Here is an 11,542-nt window from a genome sequence, read left to right on the forward strand (position 1 = left end):
ACCTGCATCTTAGGCTTTCTCTGATGGTTTCCTATAATATTTTGCAGAGTGTGCTGTAGTATTTTGTATTATATCAGAGGAGTGTTGGTGTGCATCTGCAGCCTCTTATTCATCTCCAGTGTGAACAAAACACTCTGGTTGTTTCTATCAATTAGGTGTAAATTCCAAGCGATCGAGAGAGCGCCACTCCAATCCGCTTTTTCACTGAGAGAAAGCCGATATTGACGAAAATCCAGTCCATGTTTTGCTGCTCCCTTGAACAGGAAATCAAGACGATGCGCTGCTTCAGCGAGTCAGATACATTCTGTCTAATCGCCGAGAAGATGCCCGTGTTAATAAAAACCCATTCCACGTTTTTCACTATTACCTTTCACTGATAGGCTGCACAGATAGGGTAGTGACGGTACTGACAGACATTTGTTATGGTTAAAATGAGACATTTGGAGGTTTCTAAAGAAGGAAGTAAGTCAAGGATCAAGGATCAAGGATCAAGGAACTTTATTGTCATACCAGGACATTTACATGTTATGGTACGAAATTAGTACTCAGGTCCCAGTTTAAGCCATCAAGAGCAAGACGTGAACAAGAATGAAATCTAAGCATAAGGGCAATGAAATCTAAACATAAGGGCAATGAAATCTAAACATAAGGGCAATGAAATCTAAACATAAGGGCAATGAAATCTAAACATAAGGGCAATGAAATCTAAACATAAGGGCAATAAAATATAAACATTAGAGTAGAGAAATAAATATAACATTAGAGAAAAATAAAAATAAACATTAGAGCAGAAATATATAAACACTGTGAAATTTAAACAATTAAGTAAAGTGAAAATAAGATAAGATAAGGAAGCCGAAGCCGAAGTTAGCACGTGCATAAATACATCGTTGTTGGAGGTAGCAATTAGTTAACTCCAGCAGCACAGAGTCCCTTGTCAGTAATAAACCAAAGTATCCTCCCTGTTCTCACAAATAAAACCTGGCCATCAGCCATCATGTTACCAATTTAACATTATGTGCTTGTCTAGCCAAATGGCTAGTGTAACTGTCAGTGGTGTTTGCTCTAAAAAAAATCAGCTAAGCTCCTTCACTGGCTGTTATCATTATCACCACCCCTCTCCACATCCATATATAAATAAAATAGAGAATAAATATTCTGAATAGCACAAATCCTTCATCACACAAATGAAAACACACTAAAGGAAATCTAATTGTAACACTATTCACAAAAACTAACAAATTAAAAACTAAAACCTGACCTTTCTGACCTTCCTTGATGCAAAATCATCAATAATGTCATCATATGAAACCTGCTTCCCTATTGAGTGATTGATACTGTTGACAGCAAGGCCAGTGGGCAATTCCTGACACATGGTTGACCTCAGGTACGACTTGATCAACTTTAGCTTTGAAAAGCTCCTCTCTGCTTGAGCCACAGTGACTGGCAGAGTAAGTGAGATCCTGAGAGCAGGATTATCAGAAAAACAAAACCGTGCAGGAATTATAGGCCTGTATTTATAATATGAATGAAATTCAAAATTAAAACTATCCAATCACATTTCAGTAGAAACAGGGATCAGCTCAAATTAGGAGGGGCCGCTCGTATACCCCTTAATATGCAAAATATTAGTTTGACCCAGTCCAGAGGTGCGGAATCATCCCAGTCTAACGTTACTTTGCACTCTGTGCCACCTGCGGCTGCGAGGACAGGCTGCTGCGGTACACTGATGCTGCATTTTATGGGGTAAAAAAACGGACCGGCCGTTCGGGAAACCTCCCGAACCTCCTGATGGCCAGCCCGAAGCCACCAGGTACAATAATGTCCAATAGGCCACCATGTCCCTGGGCCACGGTGCCGCTCTGTACAATAATGCCCACGGTTAGTTATGGTCCTCTGACACCCGAGGCTCCGACACATGCGCCATATCTCATGAAGCAGTTGTATCGAACCAATGTGCCGAGGTGTGGCTTGGTCACGTGAGTACTGACGTTTGAAGGACTTGAGTGACGTTCGAAGCAGGTGAGTGCTTCGAACGTCATACGAATCACCTGATTGGTTCGGTTTGTCATGTGAATCACGTGGTGGGATCGAGTGTGTTCAGGGATAGGATAGCTCTATATAGTGGCGGTCATTTGAATTTTTCTTTGCAGGTATATAGATATATTGTCCTAAATAACGGTAGATATAGAAAAGACATATAGATTCATTACATACAAAAATATATATAAACACATATATATATAAAGCTCATAAACAGTTACACAAGTACACCCACTGCCCTGTTCTTCAAGCACACCCTCTTTACCCACATACACATAAACCTCTTTACCAACGAAGCCCAAAACATTCCATGGTATAATCTGTATTTTCACCAGTACCATGTGAAAATGACATCACTCTGTATTTGTAGAGCACATCTCATGAATGGACAAGCACCATTTCAATGTTTCACAACACAAAATATAAGTGAAGATTATGTAGGGTTACAATCAGCCAAGCAAAATAAAAATCAAATCCCAAACAATCCATGAACCAATAAATGACACACCTTCATTGCACTTCATTTTATTGACCACTAGATGTCGCACTCGAGCACTGATTAACCATCACTAGCTGGGGCATGCTGGGAGATGGGGACGGCTCCCACACCATAAAAACAACAACCACCCTGATTTAGGGTGCCGTTTATACATGCATATGCTGGGAGACGGGGAGTCTGACTGTCATGGAGCTAGATAAATTGTACTTTTCTGTTTGACTGCGCCAGATGATAATGTGGTTTCAAGCGGATAATAATAATAATAATAATAGAAGAATAATGAATAATAGAAGACCATGTTTGTTATTTTGCTTGGCTGATTGTAACCCTACATAATCTTCACTTATATTTTGTGTTGTGAAACATTGAAATGGTGCTGGTCCATTCATGAGATGTGCTCTACAAATACAGAGTGATGTCATTTTCACATGGTACTGGTGAAAATACAGATTATACCACGGTATGTTTTGGGCTTTGTTGGTAAAGAGGTTTATGTGTACGTGGGTAAAGAGGGTGTGCTTGAAGAACAGAGCAGTGGGTGTGCTTGTGTAACTGTTTATGAGTTTTTTATAGAGAAATAACAGTTTTCCTACAGTTTTTGGACAAACTATTTCCCCAGCCTTGAAAAAAACCTGTTCAGACAGCACAGATGAGGCTGGTGTGTGTGTATCTGTGTGTGTGAATTTATATGTCTTATCTACATCTAATGTTATTTAGGATTATATATCTATATACCTATCTGTATAACTCTTTATATCTTTCTAATTTATAAATTATATATCTATTGCTCTATATACACTGATTCTCCAAAAATACACTATCAACATTACTAATCCGCAAAACACCTAACAAACGCAACAAACCGACCTACTCTGCAACGAAAAATTCAAACGACCGCCACTATACAGAGCTATTCTATCTCTGAACACACTCGATCCCACCACGTGATGCACATGACAAAACGAACCAATCAGGTGATTTGTATGACGTCCGAACCAAACCACACCTCGGCACCGTGGCTCAACACAACTGCCTCATGAGCTACCGCGCATGTGTCTGAGCTTCGCGCGTTAGAGGACCATCATTAGGGAGGACTCCCACACTCTTCCAAACTAGCAACCACCTTCAGTCAGGGTGCCGTTTCTACATGCATATGCTGGTGGTGCATGCCGGGAGATGAGGACGGCGCCAATTTGCCAATTCCCCACACAGTAATATGATAGATAATAGTAAACAGCTTAGTGGCGCAGATGATTTTTTTTCGCGTGGTTGTGCCGCCCCCATGTGATGCCGCCCCGCGCGGCTGTCCGATTCGCCCGTGCCAAAAACCGCCACTGAGGGAAAGTGTACATGAGTCATAACCAACAGCAGAAAGGTGTAGCCTCTGCTGTCGCCGCCTGTGCTGGCTGAAAGGGGTGCTGCGTTCAGGAACACGATGAACATTTCTAAAGCACTAATGTGCTATATACTGTATACAAAGGCACAACAAAGTAGTAAAATATTCCTGTTAGAAACTATTTAGACAGTGTGATGTTTAGATTTTGTAGATTAGTTACATTTTTTTCTCTGTGCTGTAGATGTGACCTGAAATTTCCCACAACACTGGAAAGAAGCAATTGACGCACATACAAGTCTTTCTTGTTTTCTTTTGACAGTTTGACGGCTGACTGAGCGGCTGAGCCAATCACATTTCAGTAGAAAAAGGGATCAACTCAAATTAGGGGGTCTACCAGGCCACCAGGGCCCCTGGGTCCCGGGGCCGCTCTGTACAGTAATGTCCAAGAGGCCACCAGGGCCCCTGGGTCCCGGGGCCGCTCTGTACAGTAATGTCCAAGAGGCCACCAGGGCCCCTGGGTCCCGGGGCCGCTCTGTACAGTAATGTCCAAGAGGCCACCAGGGCCCCTGGGTCCCGGGGCCGCTCTGTACAGTAATGTCCAAGAGGCCACCAGGGCCCCTGGGTCCCGGGGCCGCTCTGTACAGTAATGTCCAAGAGGCCACCAGGGCCCCTGGGTCCCGGGGCCGCTCTGTACAGTAATGTCCAAGAGGCCACCAGGGCCCCTGGGTCCCGGGGCCGCTCTGTACAGTAATGTCCAAGAGGCCACCAGGGCCCCTGGGTCCCGGGGCCGCTCTGTACAGTAATGTCCAAGAGGCCACCAGGGCCCCTGGGTCCCGGGGCCGCTCTGTACAGTAATGTCCAAGAGGCCACCAGGGCCCCTGGGTCCCGGGGCCGCTCTGTACAGTAATGTCCAAGAGGCCACCAGGGCCCCTGGGTCCCGGGGCCGCTCTGTACAGTAATGTCCAAGAGGCCACCAGGGCCCCTGGGTCCCGGGGCCGCTCTGTACAGTAATGTCCAAGAGGCCACCAGGGCCCCTGGGTCCCGGGGCCGCTCTGTACAGTAATGTCCAAGAGGCCACCAGGGCCCCTGGGTCCCGGGGCCGCTCTGTACAGTAATGTCCAAGAGGCCACCAGGGCCCCTGGGTCCCGGGGCCGCTCTGTACAGTAATGTCCAAGAGGCCACCAGGGCCCCTGGGTCCCGGGGCCGCTCTGTACAGTAATGTCCAAGAGGCCACCAGGGCCCCTGGGTCCCGGGGCCGCTCTGTACAGTAATGTCCAAGAGGCCACCAGGGCCCCTGGGTCCCGGGGCCGCTCTGTACAGTAATGTCCAAGAGGCCACCAGGGCCCCTTGTCGCGGTTGGAAATCACCAAGTCACCAGACTAACATACATATATACGTACATACATAAAAACCCATTTTCTGCATGTATGGACTTTTGGAGAGAAGACAAACACCTCTCTCACAGAAAAAGCACAATGGAGCCAAGAAAAGTAAGTTTGCTTTCCAAAAAATCCCAAAACAAATCACTGAAATTCTGATAGTTTCTGTGATTTAACTGCATTTATTCTCATTTAACAGTTGGAATTTCTGAGGAGGACAGCATGCTTCATAGATCTGTTGATGAGCTGCAGCTTCACTCAGGGGACTTAAACAACTTCCCCACGGGGGCTGACACAGAGTGAGAGCCCTCGGGCCTGCCGGGGGCCTGAATGGAGGCGGGGGGCGTGTCCCACCCCGAGCGATGTGGCTGTTGACTGTGAATGCATTAGAGTGAGAGCCCTCGGGCCTGCCGGGGGCCTGAGTGGAGGCGGGGGGCGTGTCCCACCCCGAGCGATGTGGCTGTTGACTGTGAATGCAAAAGAAGGAGAGCCCTCGGGCCTCTCGGGGGCCATAGATCAGTTTTGGACCAGGCATCAAGGTGACTGTTGCTTTTTATTCAGTAGTAAAATGCTGACACATGGCTGACCTCAGGTACGACTTGATCAACTTTAGCTTTGAAAAGCTCCTTTCTGCTTGAGCCACAGTGACCGGCAGAGTAAGTGGAATCCTGAGAGCAGGATTATCAGAAAAACAAAACCGTGCAAGAATTATAGGCCCGTATTTATAATATATTTATAAGAATGAGAGCCCTCGGGCCGAGGCGGGGGCGTGTCCCACCCCGAGCGATGTGGCTGTTGACTGTGAATGCATTAGAGTGAGAGCCCTCGGGCCTGCCGAGGACCTGAGTGGAGGTGGGGGCGTGTCCCACCCCGAGCGATGTGGCTTTTGACTGTGAATGCAATAGAAGGAGAGCACTCCGGCTTCTCGGGGGCCATAGATCAGTTTTGGACCAGGCATCAAGGTGACTGTTGCTTTTTATTCAGTAGTAAAATGCTGACACATGGCTGACCTCAGGTACGACTTGATCAACTTTAGCTTTGAAAAGCTCCTTTCTGCTTGAGCCACAGTGACCGGCAGAGTAAGTGGAATCCTGAGAGCAGGATTATCAGAAAAACAAAACCGTGCAAGAATTATAGGCCCGTATTTATAATATATTTATAAGAATGAGAGCCCTCGGGCCGCTCGGGGGCCTGAGTGGAGGCGGGGGCGTGTCCCACCCCGAGCGATGTGGCTGTTGACTGTGAATGCAATAGAATGACAGCGGTCGGGGGCCTGAGTGGAGGCGGGGGCGTGTCCCACCCCGAGCGATGTGGCTGTTAAATGTGAATGCATTAGAGTGAGAGCCCTCGGGCCTGCTGGGGGCCTGAGTGGAGGCGGGGGCGTGTCCCGCCCCGAGCGATGTGGCTGTTGACTGTGAATGCATTAGAGTGAGAGCCCTCGGGCCTGCTGGGGGCCTGAGTGGAGGCGGGGGCGTGTCCCACCCCGAGCGATGTGGCTGTTAAATGTGAATGCATTAGAGTGAGAGCCCTCGGGCCTGCTGGGGGCCTGAGTGGAGGCGGGGGCGTGTCCCGCCCCGAGCGATGTGGCTGTTGACTGTGAATGCAATAGAATGATAGCGCTCGGGGGCGTGTCCCACCCCGAGTGATGTGGCTGTTGGCTGAACTGGCTTTAGTCCCTCCGCCACAGAAAAGCTCCATAAATATAGCGCATTTGGCTGCATCATGCGCTAGCTGTGTTTTCTTTTTAGCCCTGATTTTTTCAGCTCCATATTTCTGGCTTCTTTCATAATTTACCCCACTCGTCTTTCTTGTTTTCGTTTGACGGCTGACTGAGCGGCTGAGCCAATCACATTTCAGTAGAAAAAGGGATCAACTCAAATTAGGGGGTCTACCAGGCCACCAGGGCCCCTGGGTCCCGGGGCCGCTCTGTACAGTAATGTCCAAGAGGCCACCAGGGCCCCTGGGTCCCGGGGCCGCTCTGTACAGTAATGTCCAAGAGGCCACCAGGGCCCCTGGGTCCCGGGGCCGCTCTGTACAGTAATGTCCAAGAGGCCACCAGGGCCCCTGGGTCCCGGGGCCGCTCTGTACAGTAATGTCCAAGAGGCCACCAGGGCCCCTGGGTCCCGGGGCCGCTCTGTACAGTAATGTCCAAGAGGCCACCAGGGCCCCTGGGTCCCGGGGCCGCTCTGTACAGTAATGTCCAAGAGGCCACCAGGGCCCCTGGGTCCCGGGGCCGCTCTGTACAGTAATGTCCAAGAGGCCACCAAATCACTGAAATTCTGATAGTTTCTGTGATTTAACTGCATTTATTCTCATTTAACAGTTGGAATTTCTGAGGAGGACAGCATGCTTCATAGATCTGTTGATGAGCTGCAGCTTCACTCAGGGGACTTAAACAACTTCCCCACGGGGGCTGACACAGAGTGAGAGCCCTCGGGCCTGCCGGGGGCCTGAGTGGAGGCGGGGGGCGTGTCCCACCCCGAGCGATGTGGCTGTTGACTGTGAATGCATTAGAGTGAGAGCCCTCAGGCCTGCCGGGGGCCTGAGTGGAGGCGGGGGGCGTGTCCCACCCCGAGCGATGTGGCTGTTGACTGTGAATGCAATAGAAGGAGAGCCCTCGGGCCTCTCGGGGGCCATAGATCAGTTTTGGACCAGGCATCAAGGTGACTGTTGCTTTTTATTCAGTAGTAAAATGCTGATACATGGCTGACCTCAGGTACGACTTGATCAACTTTAGCTTTGAAAAGCTCCTTTCTGCTTGAGCCACAGTGACCGGCAGAGTAAGTGGAATCCTGAGAGCAGGATTATCAGAAAAACAAAACCGTGCAAGAATTATAGGCCCGTATTTATAATATATTTATAAGAATGAGAGCCCTCGGGCCGCTCGGGGGCCTGAGTGGAGGCAGGGGCGTGTCCCACCCCGAGCGATGTGGCTGTTGACTGTGAATGCATTAGAGTGAGGGCCCTCGGGCCTGCCGAGGGCCTGAGTGGAGGCGGGGGCGTGTCCCACCCCGAGCGATGTGGCGTTTGACTGTGAATGCAATAGAAGGAGAGCACTCCGGCTTCTCGGGGGCCATAGATCAGTTTTGGACCAGGCATCAAGGTGACTGTTGCTTTTTATTCAGTAGTAAAATGCTGACACATGGCTGACCTCAGGTACGACTTGATCAACTTTAGCTTTGAAAAGCTCCTTTCTGCTTGAGCCACAGTGACCGGCAGAGTAAGTGGAATCCTGAGAGCAGGATTATCAGAAAAACAAAACCGTGCAAGAATTATAGGCCCGTATTTATAATATATTTATAAGAATGAGAGCCCTCGGGCCGCTCGGGGGCCTGAGTGGAGGCGGGGGCGTGTCCCACCCCGAGCGATGTGGCTGTTGACTGTGAATGCAATAGAATGACAGCGGTCGGGGGCCTGAGTGGAGGCGGGGGCGTGTCCCACCCCGAGCGATGTGGCTGTTAAATGTGAATGCATTAGAGTGAGAGCCCTCGGGCCTGCTGGGGGCCTGAGTGGAAGCGGGGGCGTGTCCCGCCCCGAGCGATGTGGCTGTTGACTGTGAATGCATTAGAGTGAGAGCCCTCGGGCCTGCTGGGGGCCTGAGTGGAGGCGGGGGCGTGTCCCGCCCCGAGCGATGTGGCTGTTAAATGTGAATGCATTAGAGTGAGAGCCCTCGGGCCTGCTGGGGGCCTGAGTGGAGGCGGGGGCGTGTCCCGCCCCGAGCGATGTGGCTGTTGACTGTGAATGCAATAGAATGATAGCGCTCGGGGGCGTGTCCCACCCCGAGTGATGTGGCTGTTGGCTGAACTGGCTTTAGTCCCTCCGCCACAGAAAAGCTCCATAAATATAGCGCATTTGGCTGCATCATGCGCTAGCTGTGTTTTCTTTTTAGCCCTGATTTTTTCAGCTCCATATTTCTGGCTTCTTTCATAATTTACCCCACTCGTCTTTCTTGTTTTCGTTTGACGGCTGACTGAGCGGCTGAGCCAATCACATTTCAGTAGAAAAAGGGATCAACTCAAATTAGGGGGTCTACCAGGCCACCAGGGCCCCTGGGTCCCGGGGCCGCTCTGTACAGTAATGTCCAAGAGGCCACCAGGGCCCCTGGGTCCCGGGGCCGCTCTGTACAGTAATGTCCAAGAGGCCACCAGGGCCCCTGGGTCCCGGGGCCGCTCTGTACAGTAATGTCCAAGAGGCCACCAGGGCCCCTGGGTCCCGGGGCCGCTCTGTACAGTAATGTCCAAGAGGCCACCAGGGCCCCTGGGTCCCGGGGCCGCTCTGTACAGTAATGTCCAAGAGGCCACCAGGGCCCCTGGGTCCCGGGGCCGCTCTGTACAGTAATGTCCAAGAGGCCACCAGGGCCCCTGGGTCCCGGGGCCGCTCTGTACAGTAATGTCCAAGAGGCCACCAGGGCCCCTGGGTCCCGGGGCCGCTCTGTACAGTAATGTCCAAGAGGCCACCAGGGCCCCTGGGTCCCGGGGCCGCTCTGTACAGTAATGTCCAAGAGGCCACCAGGGCCCCTGGGTCCCGGGGCCGCTCTGTACAGTAATGTCCAAGAGGCCACCAGGGCCCCTGGGTCCCGGGGCCGCTCTGTACAGTAATGTCCAAGAGGCCACCAGGGCCCCTGGGTCCCGGGGCCGCTCTGTACAGTAATGTCCAAGAGGCCACCAGGGCCCCTGGGTCCCGGGGCCGCTCTGTACAGTAATGTCCAAGAGGCCACCAGGGCCCCTGGGTCCCGGGGCCGCTCTGTACAGTAATGTCCAAGAGGCCACCAGGGCCCCTGGGTCCCGGGGCCGCTCTGTACAGTAATGTCCAAGAGGCCACCAGGGCCCCTGGGTCCCGGGGCCGCTCTGTACAGTAATGTCCAAGAGGCCACCAGGGCCCCTGGGTCCCGGGGCCGCTCTGTACAGTAATGTCCAAGAGGCCACCAGGGCCCCTGGGTCCCGGGGCCGCTCTGTACAGTAATGTCCAAGAGGCCACCAGGGCCCCTGGGTCCCGGGGCCGCTCTGTACAGTAATGTCCAAGAGGCCACCAGGGCCCCTGGGTCCCGGGGCCGCTCTGTACAGTAATGTCCAAGAGGCCACCAGGGCCCCTGGGTCCCGGGGCCGCTCTGTACAGTAATGTCCAAGAGGCCACCAGGGCCCCTGGGTCCCGGGGCCGCTCTGTACAGTAATGTCCAAGAGGCCACCAGGGCCCCTTGTCGCGGTTGGAAATCACCAAGTCACCAGACTAACATACATATATACGTACATACATAAAAACCCATTTTCTGCATGTATGGACTTTTGGAGAGAAGACAAACACCTCTCTCACAGAAAAAGCACAATGGAGCCAAGAAAAGTAAGTTTGCTTTCCAAAAAATCCCAAAACAAATCACTGAAATTCTGATAGTTTCTGTGATTTAACTGCATTTATTCTCATTTAACAGTTGGAATTTCTGAGGAGGACAGCATGCTTCATAGATCTGTTGATGAGCTGCAGCTTCACTCAGGGGACTTAAACAACTTCCCCACGGGGGCTGACACAGAGTGAGAGCCCTCGGGCCTGCCGGGGGCCTGAGTGGAGGCGGGGGGCGTGTCCCACCCCGAGCGATGTGGCTGTTGACTGTGAATGCATTAGAGTGAGAGCCCTCGGGCCTGCCGGGGGCCTGAGTGGAGGCGGGGGGCGTGTCCCACCCCGAGCGATGTGGCTGTTGACTGTGAATGCAAAAGAAGGAGAGCCCTCGGGCCTCTCGGGGGCCATAGATCAGTTTTGGACCAGGCATCAAGGTGACTGTTGCTTTTTATTCAGTAGTAAAATGCTGACACATGGCTGACCTCAGGTACGACTTGATCAACTTTAGCTTTGAAAAGCTCCTTTCTGCTTGAGCCACAGTGACCGGCAGAGTAAGTGGAATCCTGAGAGCAGGATTATCAGAAAAACAAAACCGTGCAAGAATTATAGGCCCGTATTTATAATATATTTATAAGAATGAGAGCCCTCGGGCCGAGGCGGGGGCGTGTCCCACCCCGAGCGATGTGGCTGTTGACTGTGAATGCATTAGAGTGAGAGCCCTCGGGCCTGCCGAGGACCTGAGTGGAGGTGGGGGCGTGTCCCACCCCGAGCGATGTGGCTTTTGACTGTGAATGCAATAGAAGGAGAGCACTCCGGCTTCTCGGGGGCCATAGATCAGTTTTGGACCAGGCATCAAGGTGACTGTTGCTTTTTATTCAGTAGTAAAATGCTGACACATGGCTGACCTCAGGTACGACTTGATCAACTTTAGCTTTGAAAAGCTCCTTTCTGCTT

This window comes from Toxotes jaculatrix, chromosome 14, assembly GCF_017976425.1.
Source record: "Toxotes jaculatrix isolate fToxJac2 chromosome 14, fToxJac2.pri, whole genome shotgun sequence".
Taxonomy (NCBI): domain Eukaryota; kingdom Metazoa; phylum Chordata; class Actinopteri; family Toxotidae; genus Toxotes; species Toxotes jaculatrix.